Below are 16498 nucleotides of genomic sequence, written 5' to 3'. Positions count from 1 at the left end.
TTCGGAAAGGGCTAAACTACACTGTAACTGAGAGTGCTTCGGAAATGGGTAAACTCCACTGAAACTGAGAGTGCTTCGGAAAGGGGTAAACTCCACTGTAACTGAGAGTGCTTCGGAAAGGGCGAAACTCCACTGTAACTGAGAGTGCTTCGGAAAGGGCGAAACTCCACTGTAACTGAGAGTGCTTCGGAAAGGGGTAAACTCCACTGTAACTGAGAGTGCTTCGGAAATGGGTAAACTCCACTGAAACTGAGAGTGCTTCGGAAAGGGGTAAACTCCATTGTAACTGAGAGTGCTTCGGAAAGGGCGAAACTCCACTGTATCTGAGAGTGCTTCGGAAAGGGGTAAACTCCACTGTAACTGAAAGTGCTTCGGAAAGGGGTAAACTCCACTGTAACTGAAAGTGCTTCGGAAAGGGGTAAACTCCACTGTAACTGAAAGTGCTTCAGAAAGGGCTAAACTCCACTGTGACTGAAAGTCCTTCGGAAAGGGCTAAACTCCACTGAAACTGAAAGTGCTTCGGAAAGGGGTAAACTCCACTGTAACTGAAAGTGCTTCGGAAAGGGCTAAACTCCACTGTGACTGAAAGTCCTTCGGAAAGGGCTAAACTCCACTGTAACTGAAAGTGCTTCGGAAAGGGCTAAACTCCACTGAAACTGAAAGTGCTTCGGAAAGGGGTAAACTCCACTGTAACTGAAAGTGCTTCGGAAAGGGCTAAACTCCACTGTAACTGAGATTGCTTCGGAAAGGGCTAAACTCCACTGTAACTGAGAGTGCTTCGGAAATGGGTAAACTCCACTGAAACTGAGAGTGCTTCGGAAAGGGGTAAACTCCACTGTAACTGAAAGTGCTTCGGAAACGGGTAAACTCCACTGTAACTGAAAGTGCTTCAGAAAGGGCTAAACTCCACTGTGACTGAAAGTCCTTCGGAAAGGGCTAAACTCCACTGTAACTGAAAGTGCTTCGGAAAGGGCTAAACTCCACTGTAACTGAGAGTGCTTCGGAAAGGGGTAAACTCCACTGTAACTGAAAGTGCTTCGGAAAGGGGTAAACTCCACTGTAACTGAAAGTGCTTCGGAAAGGGGTAAACTCCACTGTAACTGAAAGTGCTTCGGAAAGGGGTAAACTCCACTGTAACTGAAAGTGCTTCGGAAAGGGGTAAACTCCACTGTAACTGAAAGTGCTTCGGAAAGGGGTAAACTCCACTGTAACTGAAAGTGCTTCAGAAAGGGCTAAACTCCACTGTGACTGAAAGTCCTTCGGAAAGGGCTAAACTCCACTGTAACTGAAAGTGCTTCGGAAAGGGCTAAACTCCACTGAAACTGAAAGTGCTTCGGAAAGGGGTAAACTCCACTGTAACTGAAAGTGCTTCGGAAAGGGCTAAACTCCACTGTAACTGAGAGTGCTTCTGAAAGTGCTAAACTCTACTGGAACTGAAAGTGCTTCGGAAAGGGGTAAACTCCACTGTAACTGAGAGTGCTTCGGAAAGGGCTAAACTCCACTGTCACTGTGAGTGCTTCGGAAAGGGCTAAACTCCAATGTAACTGAGAGTGCTTCGGAAAGGGGTAAACTCACTGTAACTGAGAGTTCTTCGGAAAGGGCTAAACTCCACTGGAACTGAAAGTGCTTCGGAAAGGGGTAAACTCCACATGTAACTGAGAGTGCTTCGGAAAGGGCTAACCTCCACTGTAACTGAGAGTGCTTCGGAAAGGGCTAAACTCCACTGTAACTGAAAGTGCTTCGGAAAGGGTAAACTCCACTGTAACTAAGAGTGCTTCGGAAACGGCTAATTTCCACTGTAACTGAGAGTGCTTCGGAAAGGGGTAAACTCCACTGTAACTGAAAGTGCTTCGGAAAGGGCTAAACTCCACTGTAACTGAGAGTGCTTCGGAAAGGGCTAAACTCCACTGTAACTGAGAGTGCTTCGGAAAGGGGTAAACTCCACTGTAACTGAAAGTGCTTCGGAAAGGGGTAAACTCCACTGTAACTGAAAGTGCTTCGGAAAGGGGTAAACTCCACTGTAACTGAAAGTGCTTCAGAAAGGGCTAAACTCCACTGTGACTGAAAGTCCTTCGGAAAGGGCTAAACTCCACTGTAACTGAAAGTGCTTCGGAAAGGGCTAAACTCCACTGAAACTGAAAGTGCTTCGGAAAGGGGTAAACTCCACTGTAACTGAAAGTGCTTCGGAAAGGGCTAAACTCCACTGTGACTGAAAGTCCTTCGGAAAGGGCTAAACTCCACTGTAACTGAAAGTGCTTCGGAAAGGGCTAAACTCCACTGAAACTGAAAGTGCTTCGGAAAGGGGTAAACTCCACTGTAACTGAAAGTGCTTCGGAAAGGGCTAAACTCCACTGTAACTGAGATTGCTTCGGAAAGGGCTAAACTCCACTGTAACTGAGAGTGCTTCGGAAATGGGTAAACTCCACTGAAACTGAGAGTGCTTCGGAAAGGGCGAAACTCCACTGTAACTGAGAGTGCTTCGGAAAGGGGTAAACTCCACTGTAACTGAAAGTGCTTCGGAAAGGGGTAAACTCCACTGTAACTGAAAGTGCTTCGGAAAGGGGTAAACTCCACTGTAACTGAAAGTGCTTCAGAAAGGGCTAAACTCCACTGTGACTGAAAGTCCTTCGAAAAGGGCTAAACTCCACTGTAACTGAAAGTGCTTCGGAAAGGGCTAAACTCCACTGAAACTGAAAGTGCTTCGGAAAGGGGTAAACTCCACTGTAACTGAAAGTGCTTCGGAAAGGGCTAAACTCCACTGTAACTGAGAGTGCTTCGGAAAGGGCTAAACTCCACTGGAACTGAAAGTGCTTCGGAAAGGGGTAAACTCCACTGTAACTGAGAGTGCTTCGGAAAGGGCTAAACTCCACTGTCACTGTGAGTGCTTCGGAAAGGGCTAAACTCCAATGTAACTGAGAGTGCTTCGGAAAGGGGTAAACTCACTGTAACTGAGAGTGCTTCGGAAAGGGCTAAACTCCACTGGAACTGAAAGTGCTTCGGAAAGGGGTAAACTCCACTGTAACTGAGAGTGCTTCGGAAAGGGCTAAACTCCACTGTAACTGAGAGTGCTTCGGAAAGTGCTAAACTCCACTGTAACTGAAAGTGCTTCGGAAAGGGTAAACTCCACTGTAACTAAGAGTGCTTCGGAAACGGCTAATTTCCACTGTAACTGAGAGTGCTTCGGAAAGGGGTAAACTCCACTGTAACTGAGAGTGCTTCGGAAAGGGGTAAACTCCACTGAAACTGAAAGTGCTTCGGAAAGGGCTAAACTCCACTGTAACTGAGAGTGCTTCGGAAAGGGCTAAATTCCACTGTAACTGAAAGTGCTTCGGAAAGGGCTAAACTCCACTGTAACTGAGAGTGCTTCGGAAAATGCTAAACTCCACTGTAACGGAAAGTGCTTCGGAAAGGGCTAAACTCCACTGTAACTGAGAGGGCGTCGGAAAGGGGTAAACTCCACTGAAACTGAAAGTGCTTCGGAAAGGGCTAAACTACACTGTAACTGAGATTGCTTCGGAAAGGGGTAAACTCCACTGTAACTGAGAGTGCTTCGGAAATGGGTAAACTCCACTGTAACTGAGAGTGCTTCGGAAAGGGGTAAACTCCATTGTAACTGAGAGTGCTTCGGAAAGGGCTAAACTCCACTGTAACTGAGAGTGCTTCGGAAAGGGGTAAACTCCACTGTAACTGAGAGTGCTTCGGAAATGGGTAAACTCCACTGTAACTGAGAGTGCTTCGGAAAGGGGTAAACTCCATTGTAACTGAGAGTGCTTCGGAAAGGGCGAAACTCCACTGTAACTGAGAGTGCTTCGGAAAGGGGTAAACTCCACTGTAACTGAAAGTGCTTCGGAAAGGGGTAAACTCCACTGTAACTGAAAGTGCTTCGGAAAGGGGTAAACTCCACTGTAACTGAAAGTGCTGCAGAAAGGGCTAAACTCCACTGTGACTGGAAGTCCTTCGGAAAGGGCTAAACTCCACTGTAACTGAAAGTGCTTCGGAAAGGGCTAAACTCCACTGAAACTGAAAGTGCTTCGGAAAGGGGTAAACTCCACTGTAACTGAAAGTGCTTCGGAAAGGGCTAAACTCCACTGTGACTGAAAGTCCTTCGGAAAGGGCTAAACTCCACTGTAACTGAAAGTGCTTCGGAAAGGGCTAAACTCCACTGAAACTGAAAGTGCTTCGGAAAGGGGTAAACTCCACTGTAACTGAAAGTGCTTCGGAAAGGGCTAAACTCCACTGTAACTGAGATTGCTTCGGAAAGGGCTAAACTCCACTGTAACTGAGAGTGCTTCGGAAATGGGTAAACTCCACTGAAACTGAGACTGCTTCGGAAAGGGGTAAACTCCATTGTAACTGAGAGTGCTTCGGAAAGGGCGAAACTCCACTGTAACTGAGAGTGCTTCGGAAAGGGGTAAACTCCACTGGAACTGAAAGTGCTTCGGAAAGGGGTAAACTCCACTGCAACTGAGAGTGCTTCGGAAAGGGCTAAACTCCACTGTAACTGAGAGTGCTTCGAAACGGGGTAAACCTCACTGTAACTGAGAGTGCTTCGGAAAGGGCGACACTCCACTGTAACTGAGAGTGCTTCGGATAGGGCTAATTTCCACTGTAACTGAGAGTGCTTCGGAAAGGGCGACACTCCACTGTAACTGAGAGTGCTTCGGATAGGGCTAATTTCCACTGTAACTGAGAGTGCTTCGGAAAGGGGTAAACTCCACTGTAACTGAGAGTGCTTCGGAAAGGGGTAAACTCCACTGAAACTGAAAGTGCTTCGGAAAGGGCTAAACTCCACTGTAACTGAGAGTGCTTCGGAAAGGGCTAAACTCCACTGTAACTGAAAGTGCTTCGGAAAGGGCTAAACTCCACTGTAACTGAGAGTGCTTCGGAAAGGGCTAAACTCCAATGTATCTGAAAGTGCTTCGGAAAGGGCTAAACTCCACTGTAACTGAGAGTGCTTCGGAAAGGGCTAAACTCCACTGTAACTGAAAGTGCTTCGGAAAGGGCTAAACTCCACTGTAACTGAAAGTGCTTCGGAAAGGGGTAAACTCCATTGTAACTGAAAGTGCTTCGGAAAGGGCTAAACTCCACTGTAACTGAGAGTGCTTCGGAAAGGGGTAAACTACACTGTAACTGAGAGTGCTTCGGAAAGGGTTAAACTCCACTGTAACTGAGAGTGCTTCGGAAAGGGGTAAACTCCACTGTAACTGAGAGTGCTTCGGAAAGGGCTAAACTCCACTGTAACTGAGAGTGCTTCGGAAAGGGCTAAACTCCACTGTAACTGAGAGTGCTTCGGAAAGGGCTAAACTCCACTGTAACTGAGAGTGCTTCGGAAAGGTCTAAACTCACTGTCACTGAATGTGCTTCGGAAAGGGCTAAACTCCACTGTAACTGAGAGTGCTTCGGAAAGGGCTAAACTCCACTGTAACTGAGAGTGCTTCGGAAAGGGCTAAACTCCACTGTAACTGAGAGTGCTTCGGAAAGGGCGAAACTCCACTGTAACTGAGAGTGCTTCGGAAAGGGCTAAACTCCACTGTAACTGAAAGTGCTTCGGAAAGGGGTAAACTCCACTGTAACTGAGAGTGCTTCGGAAAGGGGTAAACTCCACTGTAACTGAGAGTGCTTCGGAAAGGGCTAAACTCCACTGTAACTGAAAGTGCTTCGGAAAGGGCTAAACTCCACTGTAACTGAGAGTGCTTGGGAAAGGGGTAAACTCCACTGTAACTGAGAGTGCTTCGGAAAGGGCTAAACTCCACTGTAACTGAAAGTGCTTCGGAAAGTGCTAACCTCCACTGTAACTGAGAGTGATTCGGAAAGGGCTAAACTCCACTGTAACTGAAAGTGCTTCGGAAAGGGCTAATCTCCACTGTAACTGAGAGTGCTTCGGAAAGGGCTAAACTCCACTGTAACTGAGAGTGCTTCGGAAAGGGGTAAATTCCACTGTAACTGAAAGTGCTTCGGAAAGGGCTAAACTCCACTGCAACTGAGAGTGCTTCGGAAAGGGCTAAACTCACTTTAACTGAATGTGCTTCGGAAAGGGCTAAACTCCACTGTAACTGAGAGTGCTTCGGAAAGGGGTAAACTCCACTGTAACTGAAAGTGCTTCAGAAAGGGCTAAACTCACTGTAACTGAATGTGCTTCGGAAAGGGCTAAACTCCACTGTAACTGAAAGTGCTTAGGAAAGGGCTAACGTTCACTGTAACTGAGAGTGCTTCGGAAAGGGGTAAAATCCACTGCAACTGAAAGTGCTTCGGAAAGGGCTAAACTCCACTGTAACTGAGAGTGCTTCGGAAAGGGGTAAACTCCACTGGAACTGAAAGTGCTTCGGAAAGGGGTAAACTCCACTGTAACTGAGAGTGCTTCGGAAAGGGCTAAACTCCACTGTAACTGAGAGTGCTTCGGAAAGGGCTAAACTCCACTGTAACTGAGAGTGCTTCGGAAAGGGGTAAACTCACTGTAACTGAGAGTGCTTCGGAAAGGGCTAAACTCCACTGGAACTGAAAGTGCTTCGGAAAGGGGTATACTCCACTGTAACTGAGAGTGCTTCGGAAAGGGCTAAACTCCACTGTAACTGAGAGTGCTTCGGAAAGGGGTAAACTCCACTGTAACTGAAAGTGCTTCGGAAAGGGCTAAACTCCACTGTCACTGAGAGTGCTTCGGAAAGGGCTAAACTCCACTGTAACTGAAAGTGCTTCGGAAAGGGCTAAACTCCACTGTAACTGAGAGTGCTTCGGAAAGGGCTAAACTCCACTGTAACTGAAAGTGCTTCGGAAAGGGCGACACTCCACTGTAACTGAGAGTGCTTCGGATAGGGCTAAACTCCACTGTAACTGAAAGTGCTTCGGAAAGGGGTAAACTCCACTGTAACTGAGAGTGCTTCGGAAAGGGCTAAACTCCACTGTAACTGAAAGTGCTTCGGAAAGGGCTAAACTCCACTGTAACTGAAAGTGCTTCGGAAAGGGCTAAAATCCACTGTAACTGAGAGTGCTTCGGAAAGGGCTAAACTCCACTGTAACTGAAAGTGCTTCGGAAAGGGCTAAACTCCAGTATAACTGAAAGTGCTTCAGAAAGGGGTAAACTCCACTGTAACTGAAAGTGCTTCGGAAAGGGCTAAACTCCACTGTAACTGAGAGTGCTTCGGAAAGGGGTAAACACCACTGTAACTGAGAGTCCTTCGGAAAGGGCTAAACTCCACTGTAACTGAGAGTGCTTCGGAAAGGGGTAAACTCCACTGTAACTGAGAGTGCTTCGGAAAGGGCTAAACTCCACTGTAACTGAGAGTGCTTCGGAAAGGGCTAAACTCCACTGTAACTGAGAGTGCTTCGGAAAGGGCTAAACTCCACTGTAACTGAGAGTGCTTCGGAAAGGTCTAAACTCACTGTCACTGAATGTGCTTCGGAAAGGGCTAAACTCCACTGTAACTGAGAGTGCTTCGGAAAGGGCTAACTCCACTGTAACTGAGAGTGCTTCGGAAAGGGCTAAACTCCACTGTAACTGAGAGTGCTTCGGAAAGGGGTAAACTCACTTAAACTGAGAGTGCTTCGGAAAGGGCTAAACTCCACTGGAACTGAAAGTGCTTCGGAAAGGGGTAAACTCCACTGTAACTGAGAGTGCTTCGGAAAGGGCTAAACTCCACTGTAACTGAGAGTGCTTCGGAAAGGGCTAAACTCCACTGTAACTGAAAGTGCATCGGAAAGGGGTAAACTCCACTGTAACTGAGAGTGCTTCGGAAAGTGCTAATTTCCAATGTAACTGAGAGTGCTTCGGAAAGGGGTAAACTCCACTGTAACTGAGAGTGCTTCGGAAAGGGGTAAACTCCACTGTAACTGAAAGTGCTTCGGAAAGGGCTAAACTCCACTGTAACTGAGAGTGCTTCGGAAAGGGCTAAACTCCACTGTAACTGAAAGTGCTTCGGAAAGGGCTAAACTCCACTGTAACTGAGAGTGCTTCGGAAAGGGCTAAACTCCACTGTAACTGAAAGTGCTTCGGAAAGGGCGACACTCCACTGTAACTGAGAGTGCTTCGGATAGGGCTAAACTCCACTGTAACTGATAGTGCTTCGGAAAGGGCTAAACTCCACTGTAACTGAAAGTGCTTCGGAAAGGGCTAAACTCCACTGTAACTGAAAGTGCTTCGGACAGGGCTGTACTCCACTGTAACTGAGAGTGCTTCGGAAAGGGCTAAACTCCACTGTAACTGAAAGTGCTTCGGAAAGGGCTAAACTCCACTGTAACTGAAAGTGCTCCGGAAAGGGGTAAACTCTATTGTAACTGAAAGTGCTTCGGAAAGGGCTAAACTCCACTGTAACTGAGAGTGCTTCGGAAAGGGGTAAACTCCACTGTAACTGAGAGTCCTTCGGAAAGGGCTAAACTCCACTGTAACTGAGAGTGCTTCGGAAAGGGGTAAACTCCACTGTAACTGAGAGTGCTTCGGAAAGGGCTAAACTCCACTGTTACTGAGAGTGCTTCGGAAAGGGCTAAACTCCACTGTAACTGAGAGTGCTTCGGAAAGGGCTAAACTCCACTGTAACTGAGAGTGCTTCGGAAAGTTCTAAACTCACAGTCACTGAATGTGCATACGGAAAGGGCTAAAGTCCACTGTAACTGAGAGTGCTTCGGAAAGGGCTAAACTCCACTGTAACTGAGAGTGCTTCGGAAAGGGCTAAACTCCACTGTAACTGAGAGTGCTTCGGAAAGGGCTAAACTCCACTGTAACTGAGAGTGCTTCGGAAAGGGCTAAACTCCAGTGTAACTGAAAGTGCTTCGGAAAGTAGTAAACTCCACTGTAACTGAGAGTGCTTCGGAAAGGGGTAAACTCCACTGTAACTGAGAGTGCTTCGGAAAGGGCTAAACTCCACTGTAACTGAAAGTGCTTCGGAAAGGGCTAAACTCCACTGTAACTGAGAGTGCTTCGGAAAGGGGTAAACTCCACTGTAACTGAGAGTGCTTCGGAAAGGGCTAAACTCCACTGTAACTGAAAGTGCTTCGGAAAGGGCTAAACTCCACTGTAACTGAAAGTGCTTCGGAAAGGGCTAAACTCCACTGTAACTGAAAGTGCTTCGGAAAGGGCTAAACTCCACTGTAACTGAAAGTGCTTCGGAAAGGGCTAATCTCCACTGTCACTGAGAGTGCTTCGGAAAGGGCTAAACTCCACTGTAACTGAGAGTGCTTCGGAAAGGGGTAAATTCCACTGTAACTGAAAGTGCTTCGGAAAGGGCTAAACTCCACTGTAACTGAGAGTGCTTCGGAAAGGGCTAAACTCACTGTAACTGAATGTGCTTCGGAAAGGGCTAAACTCCACTGTAACTGAGAGTGCTTCGGAAAGGGGTAAACTCCACTGTAACTGAAAGTGCTTCAGAAAGGGCTAAACTCACTGTAACTGAATGTGCTTCGGAAAGGGCTAAACTCCACTGTAACTGAAAGTGCTTAGGAAAGGGCTAAAGTCCACTGTAACTGAGAGTGCTTCGGAAAGGGGTAAACTCCACTGTAACTGAAAGTGCTTCGGAAAGGGCTAAACTCCACTGTAACTGAGAGTGCTTCGGAAAGGGCTAAACTCCACTGGAACTGAAAGTGCTTCGGAAAGGGCTAAACTCCACTGTAACTGAGAGTGCTTCGGAAAGGGCTAAACTCCACTGTAACTGAGAGTGCTTCGGAAAGGGGTAAACTCCACTGTAACTGAAAGTGCTTCGGAAAGGGCTAAACTCCACTGTAACTGAGAGTGCTTCGGAAAGGGGTAAACTCCACTGTAACTGAGAGTGCTTCGAAAAGGGCTAAACTCCACTGTAACTGAAAGTGCTTCGGAAAGGGGTAAACTCCACTGTAACTGAAAGTGCTTCGGAAAGGGGTAAACTCCACTGTAACTGAGAGTGCTTCGGAAAGGGTTAAACTCCACTGTAACTGAAAGTGCTTCGGAAAGGGCAAAACTCCACTGTAACTGAATGTGCTTCGGAAAGGGCTAAACTCCACTGTAACTGAGAGTCCTTCGGAAAGGGCTAAACTCCAATGTAACTGAGAGTGCTTCGGAAAGTGCTAAACTCCACTGTAACTGAGAGTCCTTCGGAAAGGGCTAAACTCCACTGTAAGTGAAAGTGCTTCGGAAAGGGCTAAACTCCAATGTAACTGAGAGTGCTTCGGAAAGGGCTAAACTCCACTGTAACTGAAAGTGCTTCGGAAAGGGCTAAACTCCACTGTAACTGAGAGTGCTTGGGAAAGGGGTAAACTCCACTGTAACTGAAAGTGCTTCGGAAAGGGCTAAACTCCACTGTAACTGAGAGTGCTTCGGAAAGGGCTAAACTCCACTGTAACTGAAAGTGCTTCGGAAAGGGCTAAACTCCACTGTAACTGAGAGTGCTTGGGAAAGGGGTAAACTCCACTGTAACTGAGAGTGCTTCGGAAAGGGCTAAACTCCACTGTAACTGAAAGTGCTTCGGAAAGTGCTAACCTCCACTGTAACTGAGAGTGATTCGGAAAGGGCTAAACTCCACTGTAACTGAAAGTGCTTCGGAAAGGGCTAATCTCCACTGTAACTGAGAGTGCTTCGGAAAGGGCTAAACTCCACTGTAACTGAGAGTGCTTCGGAAAGGGGTAAATTCCACTGTAACTGAAAGTGCTTCGGAAAGGGCTAAACTCCACTGCAACTGAGAGTGCTTCGGAAAGGGCTAAACTCACTTTAACTGAATGTGCTTCGGAAAGGGCTAAACTCCACTGTAACTGAGAGTGCTTCGGAAAGGGGTAAACTCCACTGTAACTGAAAGTGCTTCAGAAAGGGCTAAACTCACTGTAACTGAATGTGCTTCGGAAAGGGCTAAACTCCACTGTAACTGAAAGTGCTTAGGAAAGGGCTAACGTTCACTGTAACTGAGAGTGCTTCGGAAAGGGGTAAAATCCACTGCAACTGAAAGTGCTTCGGAAAGGGCTAAACTCCACTGTAACTGAGAGTGCTTCGGAAAGGGCGAAACTCCACTGGAACTGAAAGTGCTTCGGAAAGGGGTAAACTCCACTGTAACTGAGAGTGCTTCGGAAAGGGCTAAACTCCACTGTAACTGAGAGTGCTTCGGAAAGGGCTAAACTCCACTGTAACTGAGAGTGCTTCGGAAAGGGGTAAACTCACTGTAACTGAGAGTGCTTCGGAAAGGGCTAAACTCCACTGGAACTGAAAGTGCTTCGGAAAGGGGTATACTCCACTGTAACTGAGAGTGCTTCGGAAAGGGCTAAACTCCACTGTAACTGAGAGTGCTTCGGAAAGGGGTAAACTCCACTGTAACTGAAAGTGCTTCGGAAAGGGCTAAACTCCACTGTCACTGAGAGTGCTTCGGAAAGGGCTAAACTCCACTGTAACTGAAAGTGCTTCGGAAAGGGCTAAACTCCACTGTAACTGAGAGTGCTTCGGAAAGGGCTAAACTCCACTGTAACTGAAAGTGCTTCGGAAAGGGCGACACTCCACTGTAACTGAGAGTGCTTCGGATAGGGCTAAACTCCACTGTAACTGAAAGTGCTTCGGAAAGGGGTAAACTCCACTGTAACTGAGAGTGCTTCGGAAAGGGCTAAACTCCACTGTAACTGAAAGTGCTTCGGAAAGGGCTAAACTCCACTGTAACTGAAAGTGCTTCGGAAAGGGCTAAAATCCACTGTAACTGAGAGTGCTTCGGAAAGGGCTAAACTCCACTGTAACTGAAAGTGCTTCGGAAAGGGCTAAACTCCAGTATAACTGAAAGTGCTTCGGAAAGGGGTAAACTCCACTGTAACTGAAAGTGCTTCGGAAAGGGCTAAACTCCACTGTAACTGAGAGTGCTTCGGAAAGGGGTAAACACCACTGTAACTGAGAGTCCTTCGGAAAGGGCTAAACTCCACTGTAACTGAGAGTGCTTCGGAAAGGGGTAAACTCCACTGTAACTGAGAGTGCTTCGGAAAGGGCTAAACTCCACTGTAACTGAGAGTGCTTCGGAAAGGGCTAAACTCCACTGTAACTGAGAGTGCTTCGGAAAGGGCTAAACTCCACTGTAACTGAGAGTGCTTCGGAAAGGTCTAAACTCACTGTCACTGAATGTGCTTCGGAAAGGGCTAAACTCCACTGTAACTGAGAGTGCTTCGGAAAGGGCTAACTCCACTGTAACTGAGAGTGCTTCGGAAAGGGCTAAACTCCACTGTAACTGAGAGTGCTTCGGAAAGGGGTAAACTCACTTAAACTGAGAGTGCTTCGGAAAGGGCTAAACTCCACTGGAACTGAAAGTGCTTCGGAAAGGGGTAAACTCCACTGTAACTGAGAGTGCTTCGGAAAGGGCTAAACTCCACTGTAACTGAGAGTGCTTCGGAAAGGGCTAAACTCCACTGTAACTGAAAGTGCATCGGAAAGGGGTAAACTCCACTGTAACTGAGAGTGCTTCGGAAAGTGCTAATTTCCACTGTAACTGAGAGTGCTTCGGAAAGGGGTAAACTCCACTGTAACTGAGAGTGCTTCGGAAAGGGGTAAACTCCACTGTAACTGAAAGTGCTTCGGAAAGGGCTAAACTCCACTGTAACTGAGAGTGCTTCGGAAAGGGCTAAACTCCACTGTAACTGAAAGTGCTTCGGAAAGGGCTAAACTCCACTGTAACTGAGAGTGCTTCGGAAAGGGCTAAACTCCACTGTAACTGAAAGTGCTTCGGAAAGGGCGACACTCCACTGTAACTGAGAGTGCTTCGGATAGGGCTAAACTCCACTGTAACTGATAGTGCTTCGGAAAGGGCTAAACTCCACTGTAACTGAAAGTGCTTCGGAAAGGGCTAAACTCCACTGTAACTGAAAGTGCTTCGGACAGGGCTGTACTCCACTGTAACTGAGAGTGCTTCGGAAAGGGCTAAACTCCACTGTAACTGAAAGTGCTTCGGAAAGGGCTAAACTCCACTGTAACTGAAAGTGCTCCGGAAAGGGGTAAACTCTATTGTAACTGAAAGTGCTTCGGAAAGGGCTAAACTCCACTGTAACTGAGAGTGCTTCGGAAAGGGGTAAACTCCACTGTAACTGAGAGTCCTTCGGAAAGGGCTAAACTCCACTGTAACTGAGAGTGCTTCGGAAAGGGGTAAACTCCACTGTAACTGAGAGTGCTTCGGAAAGGGCTAAACTCCACTGTTACTGAGAGTGCTTCGGAAAGGGCTAAACTCCACTGTAACTGAGAGTGCTTCGGAAAGGGCTAAACTCCACTGTAACTGAGAGTGCTTCGGAAAGGTCTAAACTCACAGTCACTGAATGTGCATACGGAAAGGGCTAAAGTCCACTGTAACTGAGAGTGCTTCGGAAAGGGCTAAACTCCACTGTAACTGAGAGTGCTTCGGAAAGGGCTAAACTCCACTGTAACTGAGAGTGCTTCGGAAAGGGCTAAACTCCACTGTAACTGAGAGTGCTTCGGAAAGGGCTAAACTCCAGTGTAACTGAAAGTGCTTCGGAAAGTAGTAAACTCCACTGTAACTGAGAGTGCTTCGGAAAGGGGTAAACTCCACTGTAACTGAGAGTGCTTCGGAAAGGGCTAAACTCCACTGTAACTGAAAGTGCTTCGGAAAGGGCTAAACTCCACTGTAACTGAGAGTGCTTCGGAAAGGGGTAAACTCCACTGTAACTGAGAGTGCTTCGGAAAGGGCTAAACTCCACTGTAACTGAAAGTGCTTCGGAAAGGGCTAAACTCCACTGTAACTGAAAGTGCTTCGGAAAGGGCTAAACTCCACTGAAACTGAAAGTGCTTCGGAAAGGGCTAAACTCCACTGTAACTGAAAGTGCTTCGGAAAGGGCTAATCTCCACTGTCACTGAGAGTGCTTCGGAAAGGGCTAAACTCCACTGTAACTGAGAGTGCTTCGGAAAGGGGTAAATTCCACTGTAACTGAAAGTGCTTCGGAAAGGGCTAAACTCCACTGTAACTGAGAGTGCTTCGGAAAGGGCTAAACTCACTGTAACTGAATGTGCTTCGGAAAGGGCTAAACTCCACTGTTACTGAGAGTGCTTCGGAAAGGGGTAAACTCCACTGTAACTGAAAGTGCTTCAGAAAGGGCTAAACTCACTGTAACTGAATGTGCTTCGGAAAGGGCTAAACTCCACTGTAACTGAAAGTGCTTAGGAAAGGGCTAAAGTCCACTGTAACTGAGAGTGCTTCGGAAAGGGGTAAACTCCACTGTAACTGAAAGTGCTTCGGAAAGGGCAAAACTCCACTGTAACTGAGAGTGCTTCGGAAAGGGCTAAACTCCACTGGAACTGAAAGTGCTTCGGAAAGGGCTAAACTCCACTGTAACTGAGAGTGCTTCGGAAAGGGCTAAACTCCACTGTAACTGAGAGTGCTTCGGAAAGGGGTAAACTCCACTGTAACTGAAAGTGCTTCGGAAAGGGCTAAACTCCACTGTAACTGAGAGTGCTTCGGAAAGGGGTAAACTCCACTGTAACTGAGAGTGCTTCGAAAAGGGCTAAACTCCACTGTAACTGAAAGTGCTTCGGAAAGGGGTAAACTCCACTGTAACTGAAAGTGCTTCGGAAAGGGGTAAACTCCACTGTAACTGAGAGTGCTTCGGAAAGGGTTAAACTCCACTGTAACTGAAAGTGCTTCGGAAAGGGCAAAACTCCACTGTAACTGAATGTGCTTCGGAAAGGGCTAAACTCCACTGTAACTGAGAGTCCTTCGGAAAGGGCTAAACTCCAATGTAACTGAGAGTGCTTCGGAAAGTGCTAAACTCCACTGTAACTGAGAGTCCTTCGGAAAGGGCTAAACTCCACTGTAAGTGAAAGTGCTTCGGAAAGGGCTAAACTCCACTGTAACTGAGAGTGCTTCGGAAAGGGCTAAACTCCACTGTAAGTGAAAGTGCTTCGGAAAGGGCTAAACTCCACTGTAACTGAAAGTGCTTCGGAAAGGGCTAAACTCCACTGTAACTGAGAGTGCTTCGGAAAGGGGTAAATTCCACTGTAACTGAGAGTGCTTCGGAAAGGGCTAAACTCCACTGTAACTGAGAGTGCTTCGGAAAGGGGTTAACTCCACTGTTACTGAGAGTCCTTCGGAAAGGGCTAAACTCCACTGTAACTGAGAGTGCTTCGGAAAGGGCTAAACTCCACTGTAACTGAGAGTGCTTCGGATAGGGGTAAACTCCACTGAAACTGAAAGTGCTTCGGAAAGGTGTAAACTCCACTGTAACTGAGAGTCCTTCGGAAAGGGCTAAACTCCACTGTAACTGAGAGTGCTTCGGAAAGGGGTAAACTCACTGTCACTGAATGTGCTTCGGAAAGGGCTAAAGTCCACTGTAACTGAGAGTGCTTCGGAAAGGGCTAAACTCCACTGTAACTGAGAGTGCTTCGGAAAGGGCTAAACTCCACTGTAACTGAGAGTGCTTCGGAAAGGGCTAAACTCCACTGTAACTGAGAGTGCTTCGGAAAGGGCTAAACTCCAGTGTAACTGAAAGTGCTTCGGAAAGTAGTAAACTCCACTGTAACTGAGAGTGCTTCGGAAAGGGGTAAACTCCACTGTAACTGAGAGTGCTTCGGAAAGGGCTAAACTCCACTGTAACTGAAAGTGCTTCGGAAAGGGCTAAACTCCACTGTAACTGAGAGTGCTTCGGAAAGGGGTAAACTCCACTGTAACTGAGAGTGCTTCGGAAAGGGCTAAACTCCACTGTAACTGAAAGTGCTTCGGAAAGGGCTAAACTCCACTGTAACTGAAAGTGCTTCGGAAAGGGCTAAACTCCACTGTAACTGAAAGTGCTTCGGAAAGGGCTAAACTCCACTGTAACTGAAAGTGCTTCGGAAAGGGCTAATCTCCACTGTCACTGAGAGTGCTTCGGAAAGGGCTAAACTCCACTGTAACTGAGAGTGCTTCGGAAAGGGGTAAATTCCACTGTAACTGAAAGTGCTTCGGAAAGGGCTAAACTCCACTGTAACTGAGAGTGCTTCGGAAAGGGCTAAACTCACTGTAACTGAATGTGCTTCGGAAAGGGCTAAACTCCACTGTAACTGAGAGTGCTTCGGAAAGGGGTAAACTCCACTGTAACTGAAAGTGCTTCAGAAAGGGCTAAACTCACTGTAACTGAATGTGCTTCGGAAAGGGCTAAACTCCACTGTAACTGAAAGTGCTTAGGAAAGGGCTAAAGTCCACTGTAACTGAGAGTGCTTCGGAAAGGGGTAAACTCCACTGTAACTGAAAGTGCTTCGGAAAGGGCAAAACTCCACTGTAACTGAGAGTGCTTCGGAAAGGGCTAAACTCCACTGGAACTGAAAGTGCTTCGGAAAGGGCTAAACTCCACTGTAACTGAGAGTGCTTCGGAAAGGGCTAAACTCCACTGTAACTGAGAGTGCTTCGGAAAGGGGTAAACTCCACTGTAACTGAAAGTGCTTCGGAAAGGGCTAAACTCCACTGTAACTGAGAGTGCTTCGGAAAGGGGTAAACTCCACTGTAACTGAGAGTGCTTCGAAAAGGGCTAAACTCCACTGTAACTGAAAGTGCTTCGGAAAGGGGTAAACTCCACTGTAACTGAAAGTGCTTCGGAAAGGGGTAAACTC

The sequence above is a fragment of the Heterodontus francisci genome, chromosome 4 (assembly GCF_036365525.1).
Source record: "Heterodontus francisci isolate sHetFra1 chromosome 4, sHetFra1.hap1, whole genome shotgun sequence".
Taxonomy (NCBI): Eukaryota; Metazoa; Chordata; class Chondrichthyes; order Heterodontiformes; family Heterodontidae; genus Heterodontus; species Heterodontus francisci.
Note: the sequence above shows the minus strand (reverse complement) of the source record.